General features: G+C 34.7%; 1 protein-coding gene across 6 annotated transcripts in view; it reads left to right on the forward strand.

The window, feature by feature from the left end:
* Positions 1-20,463, forward strand: part of COP1 (COP1 E3 ubiquitin ligase) — a 259,066-nt gene that overhangs the window by 214,304 nt on the left and 24,299 nt on the right. The window lies entirely within an intron of this gene.

The raw sequence follows: 20,463 nt of genomic DNA on the forward strand, positions 1-20,463 counted from the left end.
AATCTTGAAGCATAGAATTGATGTTAATTTCTAAGCTACTGCTTGGTTTTAGTCCTGCCTTTTTTAAGGGAAGAAAAGAAATAATATTAATTTGAGAGTGTATTATGAATTAATGCCATTAACCTAACAGTAATTTTTGTTATAATCTCACCATGCTAATATATATCTAAAATATTTTGAGATGGGAAGGGATTTGAGTTTGGTTTCTAATGTTTATCTTTTGGTAATCCCTACCAAATTTTCATAGTAATAGTAGAAAGAAGGAAAGTGAATATTGGATATTATTTCCTTTAGTTAAAAGCTTTTGATGAATACTGTTTGAATTGGTTTAACATGCTGAAGTGTATGTAATGGAAAAACATGATTATTTTCTAAATTGAATAAAATGGATTTAATAAATACTGAAAGCAGAATTAACTAAGCAAAAATATGTATTTTTGGCTTAGAAAATGGATGACAGTTGTTTAAGAAAAAAGTGTTTTTACTAATTTAAAAATGTCCTATCTGGAGAAAAGAAACATTTTTTTTTGTATTTTACTTCTACAGTCTCACATATAACCACTGTTGTTCTCATGACACTCTCCTTTATTGATGTGATCTTTATAGGGTTTGTACCTTTTTTATTTCTTATTCCGTTATTGCTTAAATTCTATTTTATTCACCAGTTTCCCAAATAAAGCTATCAGGATTGACATCAGCTATTCCCAGGAAAATAAAAAGGTTATTACTGCTGAACACTAGAATAATTTGATTATGTAGATTGAAGAATAGCCAGTCTGTTATAATTGCTGTAAAGAAGCCTTTGTGCCTGTTTGCATTAGTCTTTTTTTAAACTGTAGATGAGCAGTTTAGTGGGATGAAAATATAGATTGTTTATTTGAATTGTGATCGCCAACTAAAAGATGAATATGAGGGCAGAAAATCTAAATCTTTTGGTTTAAATGATAAAGTCTTTACACATTGTAGAGAATTAAATAAGCAGTTGCTCATACTTTTATTTATCTTCAGGATCTTTTGCTCTCTGATAAAAGTAGAAAGCTTTAGGGAATGGATTGTATAGAAAGTAAATCCTACTTCAAGATTCAGTTCCTTTTTGATAATTTATTGTTTTAAATCCTATATATCTGAAGCAGTGACTCCATGACTCACCAAACATATCTTTGTGAGCTGATTTCCAGAGATTGGGAGAAAAAAAAGTACTAATAGTTGATTTTGCTTTAAGTGTTTTTTATTTCTCACAGCATTCCAAATGTTGTTTGTTTTAGGAGATACAAGAGTTTATCTTTTAATTGCTAAGAAGACTTGTTACAACTTTCAAAAAAAGTCCTCATGGAACTATTGGTAGTGTTACCACCTGATAAATATGAAGTTAAATGTCTTATTTCATTGCAAACTATCCACGTATTTTTGTCAGATTCGGAATATGTAACTGAATGTATATAATTCTTTTTTGTAGCAGCCAAGGATAATTTAAGTTTCGCAACTAATACTGATATGCCCTTATCATTTTTTGCTAACCAGCCAAATCTGTATTCCCATGATCATCCTTAATGTTTGTACTAATAGAGGACTATCGTGGTGCAAATTGAACCAACCAAAATATCAACTAATAATAAGAGGCCGGGCACGGTGGCTCAACCCTGTAATTCCAGCACTTTGGGAAACTGAGGTGGGAGGATCACTTGAGGCCAGGAGTTTGAGACCAGCCTGCCCAACATGGTAAAACCCTGTCTCTACTAAAAATACAATAATTAGGCAGGTATGGTGGTGCACCCCTGTGTTCCCAGCTACTTAAGAGGCTGAGGCAGGAGAATCACTTGGACCCGGGAGGTAGAGGTTGCAGTGAGCCGAGATTGCACCACCACACTCCAGCCTTGGCGACAGAGCGAGATTCTGTCTCAAAAAAATAAAAGAGTAATTGATGTAAAGACTTATATGGGTATTTGCATTTAAAAATAGTTTTATATTCTGAACAGAATAAAATAGTTATACCTTTCCCAATTAACAAATTAGCCTTGCTACTTCAGAGTTCAATAAGAGTCCCTGTTTATTACCAATATTCTTATTTCCTCAAAGTTTTTTGTTTTGTAAAGGATTGAGACCTTCTAATTCTACATATTTTACATTTTACTGGATTTTTGAGATCTGACAACTGATTTTCCCTTTACTAATAGAATACATGCAATGTCATTGATAGCAAAACAAATTCTAAGATCCCTTATGGAGATCTCACTGTTCTTACTGGTAGGGAAAGCCCAATTATCATGTAGACTTTACATTCTCCATCAGAGTATCTACTATGTTAAAACAGGTTCCCAGTCATCTTAGAATGAAGAAAACCATTTATTTTATCCAGTGCATGATTGTCCTTTATACATTAAATTCATGGTGTTACATACTTTTGTATCCTTTTCATTTTGTCCTTCCAAATCATTATTTTAGGAATATAGAGGAAAGGGTTGGCCAGGTGCAGTGACTCACACCTGTAATCCCAGCACTTTGGGAAGTCGAGGCAGGTGGATCACTTGAGGCTAGGATTTCAAGACTAGCCTAACCAACATGCAACACCCTGTCTCTACTAAAAATACAAAAAGTAGCCTGGCTTATTGGCGCATGCTTATAATCCCAGCTACTGATATGGCTGAAATATGAGAATCGCTTGAACCCGGGAGGCAGAGATTGCAGTGAGCCGAGATTGTGGCACTGCACTCCAGCCTGGGTGACAGAGTGTGAAACCCTGTCTCAAAAAAAAAAAAAAGAGAGAGAGAGAAAAGGGTCATTTTTCAACAGTAATAACTTCAGAATGGTTGTGGGTTCTGGCTTTTGGTTTTTTGTTAGTCTTTGTTTAAATGCCATATTAACTCCAAACTCACACATCTAATATAACTAATGGTGATGGGAGTGGGGAAGGTTTTGGGGCAGGGGATAATATTAGTAAATTGTTTAAAGGTATTTATCCTATCAAATGAAATGTATCAAAAGCATAGGTAACTTAGAAGCTTTTATATATCCTATATATTTTAGATATAGAGATTTGCATCAACCAAAGTTACTAAGAATGAAACTGTTGGCTCTGAATAGGTGTGAATAAATCCTTAGGAAAAGATCTCCTACCTGCCCTTTAGGTGTCATGTTTCTTACTGACAGCTGTCAATTATTTTTTTTAAATGAGTGTGAAATTTTGGTTCTTTGTATGAATTGCATTTGAATTATGCAATTTTGGGGGGTTTTCTTTGTGGGCTTTTCTTTTCTTTTTTTTTTTTGGCAGAGGGGAGAGGGTCTTGGTCTGTCTGTTTAGTACAGCCTTGACCACGCAGGTTCAAGTGATTCGCCCATCACAGCCTCTCAAGTAGCTGGAATCACAGGCATGCACCACCACACCTGGCTGATTTTTTTAAAATTTTTTTTAAGATGAGTCTTGCTATGCTGCCCAGGCTCTTCTCAAACCCCTGGACTCTCAAACTCCCACCTCGGCCTCCCAAAGTGCTAGGATTACAAGTGTGAGTTACCACACCTGGCTCAGTTTCATCTTATAATGCTTAACTAAATTATAAAAGTTATGTATCAGAAGAGTCAAATCAAAATTACCACAAACTTTCTTCATACATACATACATACAGTAATGTCTAACCAAGCAGAAACATCTTTAGCATTTAGACCCTCTAACTGTAATTACATCTCATTCAGGAAACCCAGTGTGTTTTTTTTTTTTTTAATCTCTGCGTCATCTGTGCTTCAGAGTATTACATTTTCCCACTAATAGAGAACTTTTAGAAAATAAATAATAGAGAAAATTGGCCTGTAATTCTACCTCCTGAACAGAACCGTAGTTAATGTTGATGTTTGTCCTTCCAGTCAACTTACATTTAAAAAAAATAGTTTTATAATGTAGGTATATTTTTTGTATCTAACTTCATATATGTAACTATAGCATTTTCTAACCTTCATAATTTTAGTAGAATTTAAATATATTATCAGTTACTGTTTGTTAAACATTTAGGCTGCTTCTAATTTTTCTCATTGGTAAGTTTGCAATATTTGGGGGCCTGTTGTTTTCCCCCTTTTATCTTACTATATTTGTGATATAAAATCTTATAAGTTGGGGAAGAAAGCACTAGATTAAAGGATTTAAAATTTTTCAGCTCTTGATATATATTGTTATTTTACTTTCCAGAAAATTAAACTTCCAGTTTATCTTACTATGCTAGCATTGGTTGTAGGGAAGGGAGAGAGGAGGATGACGTAAAGAGAGATAATTCATGTGTATGTATTGATAGTTGCATGTAGCTCAGATCTGGTTATAAACCCTAGTTCTGTCACTAGCTGTGAAACCTTGAGCATATTCCTTATCCTGTCTGAGTCTACTTTCTCGTTTCTGAAGTAAGGTAATACCACTATTTAAAATACCTCAAAGAGTTGTTAGGAGATAAATGAGATTATTCATATGGAACATTTGCACATATTAAGCTTTCAATAAATAGTAGCTGCTGCTACTAATACATTAATGGGTAAAAATTGAGAAATTAAAATTGTAACCTCCACCCCATCCTCCTATTTTGCATTGAATTTTGCTTCCATTATTCAAATCTATTTCAGATGTTTCTGGTCAGAAGAAACAGCATATGCAAAGACTTGAGAATTTGAAAAAATGCAGTGTTGTTTAGAGGCTGCTAGGATGTGACTGGACTGGTGAGAGATAAAGCTGGAAATAGATTAGGGAGAGAGATTTTTAGGGATCATTCTAGACTGTGTTAAGCACCTTGAACCTTACCTGTGCAACTCTGAAGAACTTTAAACAGATTAATTGACATCAATTTTTGTTGTGTGATTTTTTTAGTTTAAATTTTTGAAAAACAAAAATATCACAGCTTGCCAGTAGTAAAAAAGAAAGGAAACAAAACAAAACCAAAATAGTGCAGACAGTGCATAGGGTAGACTGCAGTAGAGAGGGACTGCTTACAGCATTTTTACTTTGATCCAAGAATCTGAGAGAGACGTTTGAGGTTAACAGGATCTACACTCATTAGAGGGATGAGAACTCTAGATTTATAGCCATTAATTAGCTTTGTTGATTTTATGTAAGTCAGTTAACATGTCTGAGTCTCATTTACATCTTCTCTAATGTGAAAGCATTGTATACTAGATTGCTATTGCTCAGTGACCATTTGTAAGACCATTTATGCTTACAGTAAGACTACAATGTGTATACATTAATAAGTTAAACCTAATTTTACCCCATGCATGCCAGATTCACCAAAATGCTGTCTGAGAAACTCTGGTTTGCATTATTAACCTCTTAATTCAGCTCTTGGACTGATTTACAAATGGAATAATTACCTCCAATTCTAGGATGTTACTTAATCCTAAGGAAAGAACCCCTCTGCCAGTTCAGCATAACTCTCCTCAGTATACAAACTTTCTTGATATTGAGAAGATAGTACAAAATGTTTCCTAAAGGAAATTTTCTAAGAGATACTGAATTTTGTGTCACTATTTTTAGGAATCCTTATTGAACAAATTGCATTAGCCCTTAAGGACTATGGTTGTAACATATGAGTATTTTACAAATAGCAGTGATAAGGAAAAAAATATTTATTTGTAAAAAATCTCACTCAAATATATTTCGAACCTCTTGTTTTCATGCTCATATTTCACTCTTACTGTACTGTTGCTGTAATTACTATATATATTTTTTAAGATTTTTATTCTTTTGAGATGAGTCTATGTTACCCAGGCTGCTCTTGAGCTCCTGTGCTCGAGCAATCCTTATTCCTCAGCTACCTAAGTAGCTGGGTTTACAAATGTGTGCCACCATGCTCAGCTTGCATTCTTTTTTACATTAACTTTGGCAGTGTTACGTTGTCAGCAAGTGTTCAGATAGACTTTTTGCTGCCACAGGTTAATAGAATGTTACTACATTTTAGTTTATATTGCATCTTAATAATATCTGTCATGTTCCTCTAGTAAAGAACTTCTGTACTAATCAGTTACTATTTTGAAAGATTATAGATTTAAAAAACGGTAGACTAGTGCTTTCTTTTTTTTTCTTTGGAACATTGCTCTGAAGTTTTTATTGGACAAACATAACCTACATGTAAAATGAAAGAATCAATGCAGAGGCACTCACATTTCCTAATATATAGCTGTAGTTTTTAAGTGTTTGCCTGAATTAGCACACTTCTCACTGCTGTATTAATAATGATAGTAAAATGAATAAATAGAATGGATAGTAATTCTCACACTTCAAACTGGTGATGAGTTAGTTGATGTGGTTTATTTTCTGGAACTAAACCATTTTTTCTTAAGCCCCTTCTTAAATCAAATGTGGATGTTAGATTAGCAGTTACATCATTTGATTACATGTTGTAGTTCTTTAGGGCTCTTTGGTTTCTCAAGTAAAAAGTTTTAACTTCAGATTCATGGAACACCTACTCCACAAGGATCTTCAGGGCATTTTTTACCAGTTGAAATCATATGAAAAAGTTTTTCATTTCCTTGCGGGTGTTTTACTAGGAAGAGAGTTTATAGCTTTTATAAGATTCCTAAAAGGGGTTAAATGTTAGTGATTAAAAATCAGTGCTCAAAAAATGTCTGTAATCTGACAAGTTGTCCTGATAAGGCTGCAAATTAAATTGTACTAGTTGTACTAATTACTAAAAGTTACAAATGTTAAAAAATAAATTAATTAAAGTTACAAATATTAGTTGCCTGTTCTTTCTTAGAAGTTTATTAATTTTTAGTTTGGTAGACTTAAAATGAAAAAAAGAAAAAAGCCACACAGTTGTTTAGGTGCTCTTTATTTTACTGCTTTAATTCTTCTTGTCTACTCCTTTCAGTCTAGATTCCTGATATCCATTATTTTATAATTAAAAAGTGAGGAAGACAGAGTCTGTAACCTTAAGTAACTTTACCTCTCTTGTTTCCTTGTCTCTTAGAGGAAAATAATACCAGACTTCCTCACAAAGTTGTAAAACTCAAGTGAGATTTTTGGCTGTAGGCAAACTTTAATTTACATAACATCACATTTATACAATGTACATCTGTTGTATGTAGAACAGATCGGTTGTAGTGAAGAATTCCACATTTATCTGCTAATGCGTAATTAAAAGAGAATGACTTCATAAACACTGATGTTAATCTGCATATAATGTCACAAATAATATCACAAATGACCTCACAGGTAAATAAGATTATAAAGACATCTTTTTTTCCCCATCTAAGACTATTAGACCTGTTTATGAAAATAAATTTTGAATTGGGCTTATGTATGTCAGCTAGGTATATTTACACATATATTTTATGAGATTATGCCAAGATTATTAATTTCCACCTTTGAATAAATAAATAAACATATTCACCTTTTAATGTCAGCTTTTTAGAAAGCATTGTTTGGGTAAAATATCTCTAATTTGAAATGAAAGGACTATATCCATAATTTGTGTATGATTTCACAGTCTTAATAATGAGTATGCCTGGTGTTCGATTCTGAGTGTGGTTATAGAGAATTTAAAAAAAAAGAACGTGCTGGCCACAGTGGCTCACACCTGTAATCCCAGCAGTTCGAGGGGCTGAGATGAGAGGATTGTTTGAGTCCAGCAGTTTAAGAACAGCTTGGGCAACATAGTGAAACCCCCATTTCTAAGAAAATTTTAAAAATTAGTCAGGCATGGTGGCACACACCTGTAGTCCCAGTTACTTGGAAGGCTGAGGTACGAGGATCCCGTGAGCCCAGGAGTTTGAGGCTATGGTGGGCTATGATTGCTCCACTGCCCTATTCTGAGTGATAGAACGAGACCTCATCTCTTAAAACTTTAAAAACAAATAGATAAATAAGAAATGTAAAAGAATATGAAATAAAATTTGTGTGTGATATAGGTAAAAAAGTAAGAAAAATATGTTGAGCTGTTATACATTTGCTATTTTTATTTTTTATATTTGCTATTTTTATTAATGAAAAATTCCTGTAGTGTACACCACTGTATTACTTATTTCTTTGCATTACCACATAAGTTTTTTGGTGTAGTAATCTTGATAATAAGAGCCTTACATGGAAAACTTAGTAGATCAGTTGTTAAGAAAATAAAGTGACTACATTTTGAGTGGGCAGTTACACACATGGGTGCTTTTCAGTCGGATTCTTTTTTCTGTTTCATTTTAGTGCATAAGGTTCATTTTTCATCTTTCTCAAAATAAATGGGAAAACAGTTTTACTGAACTGTTTGTTAATTAGATGTTTTTACCTCATCATGAAGGCTGTGTATAAAAACAAAACACCTTCATCCTAAATCTTTTAAAATTTAGAAGGCGTGTTTGTTATGTAGACTGTAAGTTAATAACTGGCACTTTTTAAATGTTTTCTTCCTCATATTCTGAAGTGATTCAAATGTAGTATTTCAAATAATAAGAAGAGTTTTTCTCATTTATTTCTGAAAAATATACCTGAATTCTGACCTGATATTTCCCAGATTCTTCCCATCAAAGTTATCTCCTGAATAGAATACTCCAACTGACTCGGAATTCTAGGCAATAAGTTTTGTATTTGTTTTTAATAGAGTAGATGGCATATTTAATTGAGTGAATGGATTCTAATCTGAATATGAGGTCCTAGGGATAAGAAATTACTTTATTAAATTGACCTGCTAGTTCTCTCTCCCCATCCAATTACAGCTTAAAATGTATGTGTATTTTTATTTGATGTGTTATTTAGAGTAACAATCTTACCTTATAAAATAGCATGATTTACTAGGATAAGTCTGTAGTCACATTTTTTAGGAAAATAGAAGTATTTGTTTCTGTTCTTCCAAATTTACAAGTGTTTATTGTATACCTATATGTGTACATAACTTAAATTTTTGAAAAACCATATGAATTCATTCATTGAAAGTAGTAGTATTCAATGTCACCAGAGTTTTTTTTTTTTTTTTTTTTTGAGACAGAGTCTCGCTCTGTTGCCCAATGACACAATCTGGGCTCACTGAAACCTCCGCCTCCCGGGTTCAAGCGATTCTCCTGCCTCAGCCTCTCGAGTAGCTGGAACTATAGGTGCATGCCACTACGCCCAGCTAATATTTTGTATTTTTAGTAGAGGCAGGGTTTCACCGTGTTAGCCAGGATGGTCTCGATCTCCTGACCTCGTGATCCGCCCGCCTCGGCCTCCCAAAGTGCTGGGATTATAGGCGTGAACCTCTGTGTCCAGCCCTAGAGTACATAATTTCTTAACACTTAATTTTATTTCCTTGTCCTCCTCCATTTCTTTTTGAAAATGTTTTAGGTATTTTGGAGGTTCACATTTAGGCAGAAAGAGTGATAGATAACTGCTCTTCACTCTAGTTTCATTTGTTAAGACTCCTTTTGAGAGAAAAATTAACATCAGCCATGCAAGAGGAACTTTTAATGGTTGTTAGTTCAGCATTTGAGATGAAATGTTAATGAAGAAAGAGCGTGTAACAAACTTTTTGTTGTTTATGCCTTCCCTTGATTATTACTGCCAGTTTTCACTACTCCCAATAAAGCACATCCAGAAGAAATGTACTTAAGATATACTAGCCCTGTAATTTTTAATTTCATCCAGTTTGTAATTTTTTATAACTTCCCTTGATATTTTGTTTGACCTTTAGGTTATTTGTTTGGCACATAATGATTGTATATATTTATGGAGTACACAGGGCTGTTGCAATACATATAATGTATGATGATCAGATCAGAGCTATTAGCATATCCGTATTTCTCATCTCAGAAAGAATATTTATTATTTCTTTGTGTTGGAAACATTGATACTCTCCTTCTAGCTATTTGAAACTATATATTATTGTTAACTATAGTCATCCCACAGTGCTGTACACACTAGAACTTATTCCTCCTATCTAGCTGTAATTTTGTATCTTCTAACAAATCTCCCCATCCCCCTAGCTTTTGCATTATTTAGAAGTGTGTTGTTTAATATCCAAATTTGAGGGTTCTCCAAGTATCTGCATTTTAAGTTTAAAGTTTGTTTCATAGTCTCAAATATAGTCTACCTTGGTAAAAGTTTCATGTACACTTGACAATAATGTGATTTTATTAGTTGGATTGCTCTATAAATGTCAGTTAGGTCAAGTTGGTTCATAGTGATTTGCGTTTTTCTATTTCTGCCTAATTTTCTTTCTGGTTGATGCGTCAACGAGAGTGGCGGTATTGAAATTTTCAACCGTTAGTTGTTCAATTAATTATTTCTCTTTGCAAATGTTTTTGCTTTTTTGGCGTATGCTGTGTTGTTTGGTGTACATACATTTATACTTTTTATAGCTTCTTGATGTGTATTGACTCTTTTATCATTATGGAATGTCCCTTTGTCTCTGATAATGTTTTTGATCATAAAGTCTGTTTTGTCTGACATTAACATAGCCATTCCAGCTTTTTTATAGTTATTGTTTATATGGTATATTGTCTTCCTACCTTTTAATTTCAACCTGTTTTTGTCTTCAAATGTAATTTATGTGTCTTTCATGTGGAATAGAGTTGGATTTTTTTGTTTCTTCAGTCTCATAATTACTGCCTTTTGATTGGGGTGTTTAGATCATTCCTGTTTGATGTAAATAATATTTTGCTTTGATTTACACAGTGCCATTTTGCTATTTGTTTTCTGTGAGTGCCTTTTTTATTTCTGTGGTCGTCTTTCGTTACCTTCTGACTTTTTAATGCCCCATTTAAATTTAATTTAATTTTGTTTTGTTTTATTTCCTTAGTAGTTGCTCTAGGTATTACAATTTGCATCTTAATCACCATTTACATCAGATTAATACTAATGTAATATTTGGTAAACTGTAGAAACTTTGGTTTAATGCCACTACTTCCTTGCTGCCTGTTTGGTGTTATTTTTGTCATATATATGAGAGCTACTAAAAATCCTTACTGGTTTTCTCCCTACTTGTTCTGCCATAAGAGAGACAGAGAACTATGGAGGTCCTCAACTGTAATTGTGAGTTTTCTCTTTTTACTTTGAAACATATGCATTTTGCTTCTTGTATTCAGTGCATTATTGTGCATATATTTTAGATCATTATTTCTTCTTGAAGAAAAAACCCTTTATTGTGAGGTAATATCCCCCTTTATTCCTGATATTTATTGTCCTGAAGTCTGTTTTCTCTGAAATTAATATGACTTCCAGCTATTTTTGCTTAGTGTTCACATTGTATGTTTTTCTCCATGTTTTTACTTTTTATCTATATCTGTATTTATAAAGTAGGTTACTTATAGATAGCATATAGTTAGGCTTTGTTCTGCCATTTAATGCATGTGTGATTATATTTGTATTAAAATATATCTTCATGCCTGCTATATATTTTTCCATTCATTTTGTGCCTTTTTTCAGATTTCGTAGACTGTTCTTTATGATTTGTGTCACCTCTTATGACTTATTATTTATACCTTTCTTCAGAATTTCTCAGTGATTACCCTAGAGCTTACAATATGCCTTTAAAGTAATCTGAATCTTTCTTTAGTAAGATTGTACTGCTTCAAGGGTTGTATAAGAACCTTACGACAGTGTAACCTGAATTTCTTCATACTATGCTTTGTGCTATTGTGTTTATGGATTTTACTTTTGCATACGTTACCACACACAATAAAACGTTGCTACTTTTGCGTTATATAGTTATCTTTTAGAGAAGTTAAAAATAAGAAAAAATGAATATTACTTTATCTTCAGTGTTCTTCATTTATTTGTATGAATCCAAGATGCTGACCTGCATCACATTCCTGATAACTTACCGTAGCATTTTCTGTAGACTAATTCGCAGACAGTGAATACCCTCAGCTTTTGTTTTTCTGAGAAAAATAATTTATTCTTCCTTTTTGAAAGATATTTTTGCTAGGTGTTAAACTCTGGATTGACAGATTATACCATTGGTCATCTTGCTGACATAGTTTCTCAAGAGAAGTCTGATGTAATTCTTATCTTTGTTCCTCTGTATATAATATGTCTCCTTTTTTTCTCTCTTACTTTCTTAAATATTTTATCTTTGATTTTTCAGCAGTTTCTATATGATATGTTGAGATGTTGCTTCATCTTGCTTGGTGTTCTCTGAACTTCTTGAATATGGATTTGGTCTCTGCTCTTAATTTTGGGAAATTCTCAGTTGTTATTTCTTCAAATATTTCTTCTGCTACCTTTTCTCTTCACCTGGAATTCTAATTATTATGGGTGTGTTAGCCCGTTTGATACTGTTTCGTAGCTCTTAGATGCCTATTTTGTTTTGTTTTTGCACTCCTTAGTTCTTTGTATTTTATTTTGGGTAATTTCATTTCTACATTCAGTCTCATGTATTTTTTTTTTTTTTTTTTTTTTGAGATGGAGTCTCACTCTGTCACCCAGCCTGGAGTGCAATGGCACGATCTCGGCTCATTGCAACCTCCACCTCCCAGGTTCAAGCAATTCTCCTGTCTCAGCCTCCCGAGTAGCAAGGACTACAGGCATACACCAACACACCCAGCTAATTTTTGTATTTTTAATAGAGACGGGGTTTCACGATATTGGTCAGACTGGTCTCAAACTCCTGACCTCAGGTGATCCACCTGCCTCAGTCTTCCAAAGTGCTGAGATTACAGGCCTGAGCCACCACACCCAGCCCATGTATTCTTTCCTTAACTGTTTGAAGACTGCTGATCATACCATCAAAAGCATGTTTTATTTCTGTTACTGTGTTTGTTTATTTCTAGGATTTCTCTTTGATTCTTTCTTATACTTTAATCTCTTCACTGAAATTACCTATTTGATCTTAAACGTTTTCTACTTTTTCCATCAACCCCTTTAACCATATTAATCATCATTATTTTATTTCATACAGTTTTAACATTTGAACTGAGTGTTGTAACTAAGTTTGGTTTAATGATTGTTTTGTCTCCTCAGATTCTGTTTTTCCCTGAATGCCTGTAATTTTTGGTTCAAAGCCAGGCATATTATATAGGACAATAAATACTGAGGTAAATATTTTTTACACTTGGAAATGAGTGCATTTTTTTTTCTGCCCAACCTTCAGTGCGGGAGTTGTATTAACTTAGTCAGGATAACGTTGTTTTGAAGTTTGATGTCATGGTTACTCTCAGTGCACCTCAAGTTTCAGTTTTGTTTAGAGTATCAGTTAGTTTGCCAGAGAGTTTTTCTCACTGTTTTCTTTGTTGGGTTTTTGGTCTTTCTCCTTTGTACTCCTTTCCAGAAAGAATTTGTCTCTTGTAGCAATATGGGCTATATTCTGCTGTTTTCTCTCACTACTTGTTTATATGATGGGAGGGATAGAGGAGGAGAGGTGTTCACTGATGTTCCAATTAATCTTTGGTAAAAGTCATTGAGCCTAGGTATTGGGGTTGTGTGGACTTTATCATTGTTTCTGTCCCTCTTCCAAATGAAGGGCAATTTTTGTTTGTTTCCTGTTTCTCTCTCCCAGCTGCAATAGATGTCCTTCAGGGCCCTCAGGCTATCATTCGCCTCTTCCCATCCACTTTTATCCTACAGACTAATCTTTTTGTTCTGTAGGGCACGTAAGGAAGATATATCTGGGTGGCATTTTGGCAATGGTTGCTGTTAACTTCCCTAACCATACCATATCAAAAACCTTTTTTCAGGATTCTCCTCAGTCTTCCCTGATGTTCATAGATGAAAAGCCTGCAGGAAGGTGCACTTCCCTACCCTTAATGTCTGTGGCCCTCAGGGCTTCATAGTCATGGTAGCCCATCTATATTCAGCCTTTAGTATTAATGGTTTTTAGCTAATTCTTTCTACTAGCTTATCAGCCCTTTCTGTGCCTGGTACACAAATGCTCAGGAACTATTATCACAGGTGCCAGACTCTCAATTTTCAGGTTGTTTTGCCTGTGACGTTGGTTCCCTAAAATGTTTAAGAAATGTTATTAATTTGGGTTGTCCAGCTTTCTTGATGTTTTTCTTGTTGCATTGCTCTTTCTAGTTCTCTCTGTCTCTTGAAACTCAGCCCTCTGGTTTGTAACACTCATATTACTTCTACCAGATAGAATATAAGGGTTTAAAAATAATTACTTTAATTATCTCAGACTTATTTCTTATTTAAATTCGTGAATGCTCACCATATTTCTAAACTGCTTTAAGAGAAATATTCTTGGCCGAGCACGGTGGCTCACACCTATAATCCCAACACTTTGGGAGGCCAAGGTGGGTGGATCACCTGAGGTCAGGAATTCGAGACCAGCCTGACCAATGTGGAGAAACCCCATCACTACTAAAAATACAAAATTAGCCAGGCGTGGTGGTGCATGCCTGTAATCCTAGCTACTCAGGAGGTTGAGGCATGGGAATTGCTTGAACCCAGGAGGTGAAGGTTGCAGTGAACCAAGATCATGCCATTGCACTCCAGCCTGGGCAACAAGAGCGAAACTCCATCTCAAAAAAAAAGAGAAATATTCTTATAATATTTTAAGGATGGTTATCTTTTTCAAAATATGTATAATACATAACAGAAAAATTAAAAGCCTCTTTCAGATGTTTTATTTTCCTGTTACCTATGCTGCTAGTTCTCCAGCCTCCTCTTACACTCCCCTTTCCCATTATTGCCATCTGGACTGCCCCTGCCCCCTATACCACATTTAATTGTTCAGTCTAGTGACAAAAGTAATCTCAATTACGAAAGATAATTTAGTTTCTGAATTTGTAGTAGCAATGACGTCATCTATTTGGAATGAAGATTTCACTACAAATTTAGCTAGGAGCAAGAATTTTTAAAAGGATAGGGAAAATATTTAGGCTGTCCAGAAGTTGTGATGTGACATGATCTTAACTATTAAGGATTTTTAAATTATTTATTTTTAAATAATGAATGTTCCCCTAATAATTCATCTGACTTTATATATGCAACTCACATGTATGAACACATTTATGCTAATTTGGAGTTCTACTTATGAACCAAAGTAGTTGCTATAGAAATTCAAACAATGTAGTCTATTGCATTGACTTAACTATCACATGGAAAATATTGGATTAAATTTCTAAAATTTTAAGCACAGTCCTATCCGTTGGCATTTCATAAATTTAAAGACTTTGGATCTTACAAATGCAAAACCAGATTGGTATGTATCTAAGCACAAACTTAATCTTGTTTTTCCTTTAATGTATCTTGAATCCATCCTTATTTCCAACCCTATGACTCTACCACCTGCCTTTAGTTCAAGCTCCTGCCATTTAGTTTAGTTTATCTCCCACCATTACTACTTAATAGTTCTAGACTCATTTATCTCGCTGTTTAAAATCTGTTAGTGTTTCCCCAGTGGTTACAGAATAAGATCTAAACTTTATGTGACATCTAACAACCTTTTTCATGAGGCTCCCACCTCCCTCTCCAACTCAATCACTTACCACTTGCATAAGCACATTTTACACTGCAGCAACATGAACTGCCTATAGGCTCCTCAAACACCCAATGCTGGTTTTTTTGTTTACTTGTTTGTTTTCATCTTTGTGCTTTAGATCTTACTGCTCACTGTGCCCAAATACCCTTTCCTGCACTTCTGTTTGTTCCATATGGTAATGCCATTATACTGGAACTTTACACAGTGCTGAGTTTTGTAGCCACAAAAATATTAGAGTGTTCATTGGGTAGATAAATACCATTAGATTGATCTAGACTTACTTTTGGCCATTGTAGAAATTATGTATATCACATCTCTAAAGGGGATGTTTTTCAAACTTACTTGAACATTTCTGGTGGTAGAGAGCTCCTGCTTTACAAGGCAACCCATTATATATTTCAAAAACTCTAAATCTTACAAAGTTGTCTCAGAAGAACAGCCCTAATTTCTTCTTTCCATCACTTGTAAACAGTATATACTTTAAAACGTGTAACACTTAGCAACTTGTAGCTCTGCATGCAGTAAAATTTAGCATTTTCTGAATTAATTTTTACTGTGTTGAATCTACTCTTTACCTCAGTTTGAATTACTTAGTGATGTAATATCACTTGAAAATGCTGGTAGAGAGTTCTAAATTGCATTCTATGAAGTTATGCTGACTTCATCTATTTTATTTTCATGGGCTGGTTTAAAATATGAAAATGGAAAGATGAAAGAAAAGATTAGTACGTGTAAACTATAGAAGTTTAGGTAACAACCCAGTCCTGAACTTCCCATTTCATCTTCTTTTATTTTAAATTCTCAATATATATCCATTTGCAAAGTTAACTCTTTTACTAAACTGTCATGAACCATTTGTGTAATTCAGACTCTAGTGCTGATTATAGTATCTTTTAACCAAATACATTTCGTTAAAAATTAGACTTGTAAAAGTGTTAAAAAATAAGGCTTGGCCAGGCATGGCATCTCATGCCTGTAATCCCAGCACTTTGGGAGGCTGAGGCGGGCAGATCACCTGAGTTTGGGAGTCCGAGACCAGCCTGACCAAGATGGAGAAACCTCGGCTCTACTAAAAATACAAAATTACCCGGGAGTGGTGGCGCACGCCTGTAATCTCAGCTACTCTGGAGGCTGAGGCAGAAGACTCACTTGAACCTGGGAGGCAGAGGTTGTGGTGAGCCAAGATTGTGCCATTGCACTCCAGGCCCGGCAACAAGAGCGAAACTCTGTCTCAAAAAAATAAATAAATAAGGCTTATGTGTAGTCATTCTCAATAAAGTAAAAAGCTTCCTGAGGTTAGAAATTCTTGTCATTTTTGGCTGGGAACAGTGGCTTACACCTGTAATTTCAGCATTTTGGGAGACTGGGGTGGGCAGATCACCTGAAGTCAGAAATTTGAGACCAGCCTGGCCAACGTGGTGAAACCCATTCTCTACTAAAAAATATAAAAATTAGCTGGGTGTGGCTGTGGGCGCCTGTAATCCCAGCTACTCGAGAGGCTGAGGCAGGAGAATCACTTGAACCCAGGAGGTGGCGGTTGCAGTGAGCCGAGAATGCACCACTGCACTCCATTCTGGCAGCAGAACCAGAATCTGTCTCAAAAATAAATAAATAAATAAATAAACAAACAAACAAACCTTGTATTTTTTTATTGCTACTCTCTGGGCCTCATATGGGATCTGTTAAGTAATTATTCAGTAAATTCTTTCCTCCTCACTTCCCTCTCACTAGCCACCTCACCAAAAGCAGAAAAATACATCTTGGTTTTCCCTCTGAGTTCAATATTTGTAGATAGTTTCAACATGCATATTAGTATTTTTCAAAGTATGGCCTATTGATCACCTGCTTTAGAATTATTAGTTACTTGGGATATGAATTGAAATTTTAAATTTCTAAACCCTGTACTTGTTATATTTAGACTTTCTGAAGGTGAGGGCCAAGAACCACCTTTTGTATTTGTTGTTGTTGTTGTGGTTGTGGTTGTTGTTGTTATAGGTTACATAATTCTCTCCTTTAGTAGCCTAGAATTGCATGGGAGAAGCAAAGATCCCATCTCTGTCACATCCAATCTTGAAGCCACCTGGGGAAATTTAGAAGTGCCATAGTGTTCCCATCTGGAAAGAAAATGCCAAAGTGTTTCCAACAGTCACTGCTGCAGACCTATTTCTTTCTTTATAGGAGTGATTAGGTACTGTCTCAAACCCTTCTGAGTGTCACATCAGGAGGCTCTCCATGGTCTGTTGGTCACTTTGGAAGATGTAGAGACTAAATCCAAGGGAGACATTAGATAATAGGCCAGGGTTCTCATCGATCTCCTCAGTAGCAAAAACAAAGGCTAGAACATTCTGGTAGTGCTCATGATTAATTGGAACATTACAGCTGGAGCCAAAGATCTGTCTCCTAAAAGGTACTATGTTCTGATGTTTTTTACAACCAAATTCCATAAAACACTGACTGCTCTATTACAATGGATACAACTCAGAAATAGCTCATGGGAAGAAATGCGTAGGGCAAGGTATTGGAGAGTGGCGGGTGGAGTACATGGAAGAATAGGTCTGTGCTGGTGACTGTTGGAAACACTTTGGCATTTTCTTCCCAGATGGGTGCCCTCGTAGTGCCTCAATGTTTTCACCAACCTGGAGGCCCTGGAAACTCCATTTTCAACAAACTCCCTTTGGGATTTATATATAATAAAGTGCTATAAAATACCAGTTTTGAGCTCTTTTCCGTTGTGTATTTGCTTAAGAATTTGCTAAATGAATAAATTTTAGCTGATTAAGTTTTCAAGGACCCAAATGACCAAAATAAGGACTTACTTTAAGACTGAAAATATAACAAATGAGTTTAATTTAAAGTCAGGCAGTGAGTTTTTGGAGAATATATTCTGTACAACAAAAAAAAGTTACTACAAAATACCTTTCCAACTTTGACATATTGACATCCTTATTTCCTTCCGGCTTTATCAGTCTTTCTAAGTCATTTAATTCTAAAACCCCAGAATCATTATTATTGCATCTCTTTATCTTCCATCTAATTATTCATCAAATAGCAGTAATTCTTTCTTCGAAATATCTTCTATATTTATCTTTGTTTTCGTTTCTGCTTTTCATTGCCTCATTCCTGTTCCTTGCCCTTCCCCTTCTCTCAATTTACTTCTAACAGCTTTATGTCCCCTTCGATCGGTCTTTGTGCACTATCAAATGTTCATCTTTATACAGAGATATTCAATCAAACCTTGCTTGTTACCTTTAGTTGACCCAGGTCTTTCAGAAAAGTTTTTTTCAAATTCAGCATTTGCATGTACCTCTATCTGGTATATTTTGGCCAACACTAAAAATAAGGGGAAGTTTTGATAAAAATATTACCTGAACTTGTTATTTAATCTATTTCACTTCAGATATCTTTATCTAATTTTAAAATTATATTTACCCTTACTATTAAATATGATCCTTAAGAAAATTCAGTACCAATTATGGGAAAAAGTACAATAGAAAAAAAATACTCAAAGGCAGCTCAGATTTCAAAATTTACTAGTATTTAGAAAATTAGCCTTTATAGTAAGTATAGAATAATCACAGATATGATTTTAAATGTCATTCCTATATCTACTTCTTAACCGCTCTATTCCCTGATCTCATGTGTTTGCACTTAGACTATCGTATCTAAACTATTACATTCAAGATTTTCAATAATCTAATATAATGCTATCCATCTAACTTTATTTCTGTTTTCTAACACAGTTCACCTACTTCATTAAGAAAGTTTCTTCATTGTCCCATACTATTCCCATTCTGACTTCTAAACTCGTATTCATGTTGTTCTTCATATTGCCTTGTCCTCTTATTTCTGCTTAACAAAATTCTCATCATTCGTTAGCCCAATCACTGCTTTTCTTTCCCTCTTTTAACCATTTTATCTCCTTGGTTTCTGGTTTCTCACAGCTATTGATGACCCTATAGAATGCAGTCTACCAACTGGTGTTCAAATTCATCTTGAATTGTTTGTTGTGCGTCATTCGTGTTGCCCCAGGTACATTCCTTGCTTCAACTTGAAGAGCAAAAAAATACAAACACCAGCAGCTACCAGAGTAAGAGCTACTTAGTTTTCTAGGAAAGAGGAGTTAAAGATTGAGTTAGAATAAAATTTAAGTCTGCCTAACCTGGGGAGCTTACTTTAATCAATTTCATAAGATCATAAATATACTGACTAGAATAATACACTAGTATTATTACTACTAGTACACTGTGATACTGATAGTACTGATACTAATAGTACTATCATTGCTTGAGATAACTACCCTTTAACTGTAAAGAAATTAAGGTTATGTGGTATTTTAGTAAAAGTAACTACCACTTATTTGTTTGGTGCCTATAACATGCCAGTTACTCTTTGGTTACATGCTGTAAGGGAGAAAAGATTTTTCTCACCTGTTGCTTGATTCATGACAGAGACCTCTGTAAGTTTTATATGACATAGAAGTTTTACATGACACAGAAGACTTTAGAAATGAAGATCCAAAGAATGGGCAAACTTGTGTATGTTTATGCTTAGGTTTGATGAAGAAATGAATAGTCATGGAGAATTATGATTGGAGGACAAAGGGGTATGTTCTAATGGTAATAAACTGGGGGCAACTTGCAAGACCTGTTTGTTCAGCTTCTTCTCTGTGTCTCTATCTCCAAAGATAAGGGCATTCCTTTCCTCCAGGTAAGGTTAGGCACCTCTAGAATGAGAATCTCATGACCTGCTTCCGTGGAAGGGCAGAGAATTCTTTTAGGACCTGCTTCCGAGGAGAAGTGTGGGAGGTCTTCCTGCTTCTGCTGTTTTTTCAAATACCAAGGTGCCTACTTGGAGGTAGTGTGTTGTGATCCCTAACAGTGCTCTACTGTGTTTTCCTTGAATCTTCATAAAGATTCTACCTAAGATTATCTGCTTTATATTTGGAGAAATTGAATGTCTAAAAGGATTAAGCAGAACCAAATTTCAAATCCAGGTTTTCATGCCTTGAATGTATTGCTTTTTCTGTTACATGGTATTCCCCAAATAGTACTGAATTCTAGAATCAGCTTTGCCAGAGTAGTCTGGAGAGCGAATGACTTAAATATGCACAGTT

Source organism: Chlorocebus sabaeus, chromosome 25 (genome assembly GCF_047675955.1).
Source record: "Chlorocebus sabaeus isolate Y175 chromosome 25, mChlSab1.0.hap1, whole genome shotgun sequence".
NCBI classification, from domain to species: Eukaryota; Metazoa; Chordata; class Mammalia; order Primates; family Cercopithecidae; genus Chlorocebus; species Chlorocebus sabaeus.